Source organism: Nicotiana tabacum, chromosome 3, assembly GCF_000715075.1.
Source record: "Nicotiana tabacum cultivar K326 chromosome 3, ASM71507v2, whole genome shotgun sequence".
Taxonomy (NCBI): domain Eukaryota; kingdom Viridiplantae; phylum Streptophyta; class Magnoliopsida; order Solanales; family Solanaceae; genus Nicotiana; species Nicotiana tabacum.
In genome coordinates this window covers 64,636,089-64,644,990 of record NC_134082.1, presented here as the reverse complement: position 1 = coordinate 64,644,990, position 8,902 = coordinate 64,636,089, and the positions used below count along the sequence as shown (strand labels likewise).

Below are 8,902 nucleotides of genomic sequence, written 5' to 3'. Positions count from 1 at the left end.
TCTCAACCAGTAAGGGCCAACACATAACTACAACTTCGCAAGTCATGAAGTATATTGAGTATAATCAGACTCCTAGCAACAACATATACAAGTTATGTCAAGGTCGTACGACCTGATCCATAACAATCGCATACATATACTACCGAGGTCGTACGGCCCGATCCATGGATGCATCACATTATATATAAATATTGCCGAGGTGTTCAACCCGATCCACACTAATAGGAAAACTCTTTGGACCACGAATTTCGTGTTTACAACCCAAGTTAAGCCCGTAAAGGAATATGAATTTTCCATCAATAATTAATCATTCCACCAAATCTCTAAGTAATGAAGCCCGGTCTAGCATAATCTTTAATCAAAATTTACTTATAAACATAAGTAATTAAACTAACAAGTTGAGTTAAAATAGTGCAAGTATTGCATGATAAACACTACAAGAAAAAGACTTTTTAGGGACCGACATTTAGCGACGAGGTATGAATCTGGTCCCTAGAAGTACACTAGTAAGGACGAGAATACTACTGGTCCTTAAATCTCTAGTTTTTTAATTAAAATATTAAATAGCAATAAATCTTTTTATAATGTACGGTCCTTAATTATAAAAATTTATCGGGAGAAAGTGGCGCCATACCCAAATTGGAATAAAACATAATAAAATTAACCTAAAAAACTCTTAACTTTTATCAAACCTAAATCTACCTTCAAGTCTCATCTCCCTCACTCCTCATAGAAGTAAAAACCCTAAATCTCTTAAATTTTCATACTTCTCTCAAAGGCATTTTCTTGATATGTTAAGAAACATTTTTCTTGGTATGTTAAGGAATATTTTTCTTTTAGTTGTCTTACGATAGGTTTGCTAATCTCATATTTTGCAGGTTTGGGAAAAATACCAAGTTGAAAAATTGCTACCCATCTCACCACAAGTAAGCACACTTTCTTTTTCTATATATCTTCTGGCTAACCTTTTGTTATTATTTCTCAACAACCTATTTTTGCAGGTTTGTGAAATCTTTATTTTTTAATTTTTTTTGTTGGTAGAAATTGATTGCTAGTCAGCAAATATTTTTACAATCAATTTCTTTTCTAGATTATATTTGCTTGGGTGTCCCTTTGTGAATTGTTTGTAAAAGCCTATGCTTTGTTTGGTTTTTTTTCCTTCAAATTTGTTCTTCCTCTGCTATATTCTCTGTTCTTATATTTGAAACTTACACTTAGAAGAATTTTTGGTCTTATTCAAGTTGGAGTAAGGATTTGTCTGCAATTGTTTATGTTCCATAAAAATTCTGATCTTTACTTCATTTTGTTTAGATTGTTTGTGAGTGTATTTCTATGTTTCAGTCCCTTTTTAGTAGGAATTTAGTATTAGATTTTAGCGAATTTTTTTCCTTTAGCAGTAAATATTCGATTACAATACCTGATGCCTAGTGTTGTGCTTCTTTTTTAAGTGGAATGATGTGTTCTATAAAGCTATCCTAGATGAAAAGTTTTATTGTTGTTGCAAATGACATTGTTGGTACTCTTGCAACTAGTGCGTTACTTGGCTTAAAAGTTGGGTTTTAGCTGCAACTAATAGTGAGACTGCTGCAACTAGTCTCAACTAGTAAATATCACTATTACAACCTGTAAGACTTCTCTCAATGGGCGAACTTCTAATAATTAAACTACGACAACTAGTAACAACAACAACAACAACGACCCAGTATAATCCCACAAGTGGGGTCTGGGGAGGGTAATATGTACGCAGACCTTACCCCTACCCCAAAGGGTAGAGAGGCTGTTTCCAGGAGATCCTCGGCTCAAAAAAGCAACAGGAGTCGATATATTAGTACCATAAAATGCATAATAAAATAACAGCCTTAATGTAAGTTCATCTTAATGTAATTTGCAGTTGCTGGCTTACATTTTTGTTTTAGCTTTTCACTGTAAGTGCTATGTTAAATTTTTGGTCTTTATTGGATTGAAGAGGTACAAATTGCTTAATGTGTTAGTAAGTTTAAAAAACTTGTTTAATGTAATATTTAGCTAGTTTTTCTCAACTTTTCTAACTTTTAGTGAACTAGTCTAGGAGTTAAGGAGTTATCTTTATTTTTTAATGTCCTTGGATCAAAGGAGTTAAGGAGGGAAGACTTGGAGCAAATTGAAGCCCAGATTCCTCTAACTCTTTGCAAGTTAGAAAGAGTATTCCCTCCATTTTTTGATATTAAAAAGGAAAAGCTAAATCATATATGGGTAGCTATTGAGGTAACAAATGTGTCCAATTTGCTTATAAGCTATTTGCTACAACTCAAAATACATTTCCAGAACCTTACAATTTTTTATGCTAAAGTAGTTTTATGATTTTCTTTTCTATGTTTTATCAAACCTGAAGGTTTATCATTTCTTTGCTAAAGTTCTTATAATATGTCTAATTTATTGTAGGATAAATTTGAGAGCGATGACCTAGATATTCAACGCAATCATATTTTGGGATGGATGAAAGAATTGTGGAACAAATGGAGAGGACAATTGCATGCAAAGTACGTGAGGGATAAACCAATCCAAGAGGCTCTTAAGAATATACCAAATGGGGTAGACAAGAAACAATGGGAGTGGTTGGTAAAATAACATTTTTGTACAGAAAGTTTTCAGGCAAAAAGCAACAGGAATGCAACAAATAGAGCTAAGTTGAAGATGCCTCAACATATCGGCAGCAAGCTATTAGAGAAGTTATTTATCAAAAGGTATTATAATATCTGCTCTTTTTGTTTTCAAATATTGAGGAGGTATTATTTGATATTTTTACTTTAATGTGAAGGGCGAAAAGGATGGCAATCCACCAGATTTGGCAACTATTTTTTTTGAGACTCGCAAGAAGAACAATGAGCTTGTTGAATTTGATACAATTATAAAACATGTGCATTTCATCAATTAAACTTGTAAAAACTTCTAGTTATTGGTTATAATGAGAGTTTTTCTTTATATATTTTGAAGGCTCAAATTCAAGAATTGGTGCAGTCCAAACCATCTCTTTCCAATATAGAGATAGTGGAAAAATGCTTTGGACCTCATACTCGTAGTCATGTATTTGGTTTTGGGAGTGGAGTAAAAGCAAAAGACTTAAAAGATGGTGGTTCCTCAAAGGCCGAATTAAGATCCGAGTTACGTTCTGCTCTAGAGTAAAACGAGTCATTGAAGGATTGGTTGTCTACCGTAGAAAATGAGGTGAAAGAACTGAAGGAACTAAAAGAATTTTTCTTGATCCAACAGTCTAATGTCCACCCTCCGGTGGCTCAACACGCTAATGTCCAGCCTTCAGCATCACCATATCAGGAGAATGACCATTGATAAATATACCAAGTTAGTAACAACTTACTCATTTCAAATATCATTTAGTTAGTAAATATTTGAATGCAATACCTGATGTCTAGCATCGTGCTTCTCTTTTAAGTGGATTGATGTGTTCTATGTTGTTGTAACTGTCATAGAGGAAATGTTATATTGCTGCAACTAGTAAAATCCCTCTTGTCTTTTAGATTTTCACTGTAAGTGCTATATTAAATTTTTGGTCTTTTTTGGATTGAAGAGGTATAAATTGCTTAATGTGTCAGTAAGTTTCATGCTACTATAACAGCTAAAGGAGAACTTTTTAAAGCTGAAAAATCTCCCAGTAGTATTCTATTTAACTTGTTGATCAATGAGCTGAATCAACAAGGAATACCATTGACAACAAAATGCAGCTCAAACTCCATCCATGATGCTTCTTAAATCCTGCACCAATTGATTTTTCTTAATTTTAATTTACCCCATGCTCACCCAGCATGTGTTACCAAAGAGTTCCACCTAATTGACGTGGAATGAAATAGATCAATTCCACCATATGCAAATAATATAGATGGAGACAATCTGCTTCACAGAAGATGAGTCCAATACATATATTTAAGAATGCTTGTTTTACTATAGGGAAGTGATAAAAATAAGGCAAACATCAATACTGAGAATATTGTGAAGCAAGAAACGATAGGTGGAGTGGCAAAAAAGAGGATGAGATCAGATTCTGACCCCCAATTATATGGGACTAGTGGAAGATTAATAGGAGAATTTCATAAGAATATTTTTGATCAGAATGCTGAACCTAGTGCTAGGGACACTGTTATGACATGGCCTAATTATCATTCCCTTGACGAGTCTTCTCGCAACTTTATGTCCAAAGCCACTTTTAATGAGGATTCTGCCTGTCATATTGCTGGCTTGGTAATTTTCTATATCTGCAACTATACTAGTATTGCTAGCTAGGATTAATTATAATCCCCTTTTCTTATTTTGGATATAACTTTTACAATCAAACCTCTCTATAATAATCTCATTTGTTCCAATATTTTTTTCTGCTATAGTGAATTAGTGTTGTTATAGAGGAGATATATATATTATAACATAATGCAATAATCATTTATGAGAAAAACTTATTTTTATAGTGAATGACTATTATATAGAGATGTTGTAGTAGGGAAGTGTCTGACGGTATACATAAGAATATAAAGATTTTTTATATTATTAATGTAGATTTAACTTATTAGTAACTATCATTTTTATTAGGTTAGCGATTAATATTTATTATAAGGACTTACCTACTATTACCATATGCAAATAAAAGCCTTTGTGAAGTCAATAGAGTTCTTAGACTATTTACATGTAAAAAATGTTTGTGGAGTCACTGAAGTTCATCAACTTATTTGTATGGTGTTGCACTGAAAAGTGGGCTGGTATGTATGATGTTACTTGTATGGTGTTGTATTGATTTTGTTTTTGCTGTGAGCTTTTTCATGAATGTCTGAGTGACAACAATTTATTAAGAGGATTGATATAATCGACCTCAACTTGTTTGGAATTAGGGCTTAGTCTATTATTAATGGCGAGCTCTGTACTAATGAGCTTTCTCGTGTATTTACTATGTAGTATATGACAATTGCTGCAATTAGTGATTTCATCTGCTGATACTTCAAGAAAATAAAGATGCTATAGCTTCCTCCCCATTACAATGGTTCTATTTTTTCATGTTAGCGATACAAGAAACTTCTACAATTGCTGTGATAAGAGATTTTGATATGTTACCCGCAAGTGCATCATTTCTGCATGAATACCTACCAAGCTAAATGCATAAAAGCTATCAAACTTCAGTAAAAATAAAATATTTCCTTATAGCTTTACTGCTTGATGTTTCAGATGTGTCTTGTGTACATATACACTATTGTTTAGATTTTCATTAAGTACATATAAACTATTGTCTAGATGTTCAACTTGAAACAAAATTTGTAGTTCTTGGTTGAGGATTATCCTTCTAGGTTTTCATAAATGATACGACAGTTATATAACACAGTTTTTCTAATTCATTTTTGTTTATATTCATGCAGCCTCGTTTACATTGCTATTTTATTTTTGAAGTGTATATATATTACACTTGGTGAATTTGGACACCTTTTCAGGTAAAAGGACAAATTATTAATAGAGTAAATTTGAAAAAATTATTCAATATAATTTTCTAGTGATCTTTATAATTTCTTATTAAAGGAATTTTTGTTGAATATTTTTACAGGTTTTGGAGGCTATCAAGATGTGGGTTTTAAAGACATACAATCAGTAGACTTTTTCTTTGCTAGGAATGTTGGACAAAATATCATATTAATTTTAGGGATGTTAGATAGAAGTACTTTTGCTAAAGGGGTGTCCAAAAAATATTTCACCATGGTTGTACAATGCTACTAATTTTTTGTCAGTAATTATTATATATGAAACCATATCTTTCTTTATTATATTATCTTTTTGTGATTAAATTTTTTATTTGTAGAATCAATATATCTGATTTGAAAATTTATGAAAAATTAGAATTTTGGACCACCCATGCTTGGTCCTAAATAAGATTAAGGACCAGATTTTCTTGTCCTTAAAAGCGTTTTACGACCGGTAAACTCGTCACTAAATGTTTGAAGGCACTAAATATTATATGACATTGATTTGCAATAAAGACCATATTTCTGGTCCCTAAAAGTATTTAAGGATCACATTCCAACTAGTCATTAATACCTTTCAAGGACGCTAAACACATTTAGGGACCAGATGTCAAACCCATCGTTAATAACCTTTAACGGCGGATGATCTAGCGACCAGTGATGACCAGTTTTAACTGGTCGCTATAGATATTTCAGGACCATAAATAAGCTTTTAGGGACCATTATTCTCGTCCCTAGAAGTCATTTTTCTTGTAGTGAAAGTCCTATGTCTACCAGGACATAACATGAATTTTAATTACGTATGGACTCTCGTCACCTAGAGCGTATGTAGAACCCACAATTAGTAGAAATAAAATTGTAAACACATATGAGATTAACTCCCTCTTACAAGGTTAGGCAAGAGACTAGCCTCTTTTCCAAAACCACTTCTCGATCCACAAATCACACTAAAAGCCTCAAGTCAACGTCGAACAATCCGAAACTAGACAAAGGTTGTACAAACTAATCAATACTTGCTCAAAATTTTATAATTTAACTATTAGAGTAATTCCCCAACCCAATTTAGAAAATTTCTAAAATTCACCCTCGGGGCCACGTGTAACGACCTAGCCGGTCGTTTCATGAGTTACTGCTCTATTTTCCCCATTTCTGCTTCTTTATGTGTTGTTTACCTGTATTTCATCGTATCATATTGGTAAGTTTGGGTTCGGAGTGGTTTTGTAGAGGAACGAGACACTTAGTCTCTTTTGAGTAAGCTTAAGTTGGAAAATTTAATCGGATGTTGACTTATGTGTAGAAGGTTCCGGATGTGAATTCTGATGGTTGAGATAGCTTTGTTATGTGATTTTGTATATAGTAGCATGATCAGAATGTATTTTGGAGGTACGTGGAAGATTTAGGCTTGAATTGGTGAAATTGAAAATTTGGCCTTTTTCGGTCGGTAGTGAAAATTTTGATATAGAGGTCGGATTGGAATTCTAGAAGTTGGAGTAGGTCCGTTGTGTCATTTGTGACGTGCGTAAATTTTTTTATGTAATTCGAATGAGGTTTTGATAGGTTTTTGCATCCGTTGCGGAATTCGGAAGTTTGGAAATACTTAGGCTTGAATCCGATGATGATTTGATATTTTAATGTTGTTTTGAGTGTTTCAAAGGTTGGAACAAGTTTGAATGATTTTATGGGATGTTTTGGCATGTTTGGTTGAGGGCCCGAGGGCCTCAGGTGAGTTTCGGATGCTCAACGGATTTTTTTGGACTTAAGAAGATGACAAATTTTGCTGGTATTTTATTGCAGAAGGTTTGTTCCTCGCGTTCGCGAAGATTGTCCCACGTTTGCGAAGAAGGGTTTGGTCTAGGGGAGAAAATGCTCATCACATTCGCGAGTCTGGGAAGGCATTCGCGTAGGTTTGGATTCCAGTGAATCGCGAACGCGTTAAAGGTGTCGCATTTGCGTAGGGAAGTTGGAGCAGCTGGGACCCTAGGAGTTTGCTCATCTCGTTCACGTAGGAAGGGTCGCATTCGCGAAGGCTTTGGCAGCTGCAGCTTCGCGTTCGCAGGAAAGAGCTCACGTTCGCGAAAGAGGAAAAAGGTGAGCGGTGGATTTTTGTTCTATGTGAACGCGAGGAGGCGGTGCGTTCGTGGTAAAGGAAGCACCTGAGCAGAAAGTATAAAAAGTCAACTTCGTAATTTTCAGCTCATTTCTCACCATTTTTTATCCGCTTTGAAGCTTTTTGAGAGAAATTGAAGGGGGATTCGTGGGCTAACATTTGGATGTAAGGTTTTTGAACTCAATACTCGATTCTATGGTGATTTCTTACTAATTAGACATGAAATATGTGGGATTTAAGGGTTACAAATTTAGGGATTAGGGCTTGAAATTGGAGAGCTTAAATTGGGGATTTGAGGGGCCATTTGAGGTCCGATTTTGATGTTCTTAGTATGTATAGACTTGTGGAAGAATGAGGATTCTTGTGATGTAATTTTTATCGAATTCCGAGACATGGGCCCGGGGGTCGGGTTTGGCCAATTTCGGAATTTTTGAGATAATTTGACAAATTTCGTATGGGTTTCATTCCTTTTATATTGATGATAATATACTGATTTTGGTTGGATTCGGGAAATTTGGAGGCCGAATCCTGTGGCAAGGGCGTCGCGGGCTATAGTTTGGCTTGGCTTGAGGTAAGTAACACTTCCAAACATGATTCTGAGGGTTCGAAACCCCAAACTATGTGTTCTATGATTATTACTGAGGTGAAGCAAATGCCAAGTGACGGGCGTGTGGGAGTGCACCGCTAGAATTGCAACCTGGATCATTATATGGTACTACTTAATAACTCTATCTTGTTGATATCTGTGTTTTTATCATGTGATTAAGTAAATGTGCTATGAAAACATACTTGATATCCTGTTAGGGCTTCACGTCGATAGTGTTGAGACCTGAGTGGTTGTTTCTTGCTGTCATCTCATTACATTCATTGATATTCTGTACTCAGTCTTGCTCATGCATATCATATCATGTCTCAGTCTCAGTTATAATTATTTGGCACATCATATCTTTGTTTCGGGCTAGTTTCATGACATTGTGAGCCCGTGTTTGTGAGACTGGAGAGTGATGACTGAGTGAGGCCGAGAGCCTAATTGTGAGTGACAGTTATGGGATCGAACTACACGGTGTAGCGAATATGTTGATGATTATGATAGCGCTTGGGCTGTAGGAGCCCCTTCAGAGTCAGTAACACACCCCTAGTGAGCGCAATTGATTATATTCGGGGATGGATCTCCCTTGATATGGAGATGGATCTTCTCCATGAGGCTTGTTGGACTATTCCTTGGTATTGGAAACCGATGATCTGTGATGTGTATAAATTTCGAGATGGATATTCCCTGGGCCTTGTGAGCCATATACAGTACCAAGTG

General features: G+C 35.0%; 1 long non-coding RNA gene across 2 annotated transcripts; it reads left to right on the top strand.

Moving 5' to 3' along the window:
• The first annotated feature begins 661 nt into the window (after window positions 1–661).
• On the top strand, window positions 662–5,789 carry LOC107766264 (uncharacterized). Of its 2 annotated transcripts, XR_001643644.2 has the most exons (7): window positions 662–813; window positions 879–926; window positions 2,422–2,723; window positions 2,974–3,339; window positions 3,470–3,524; window positions 5,391–5,462; window positions 5,573–5,789. It is a non-coding gene; the product is annotated as an uncharacterized LOC107766264 (long non-coding RNA). The 2 variants fall into 2 exon arrangements; XR_001643642.2 differs by lacking the exon at window positions 3,470–3,524.
• Window positions 5,790–8,902: the final 3,113 nt, after the last annotated feature.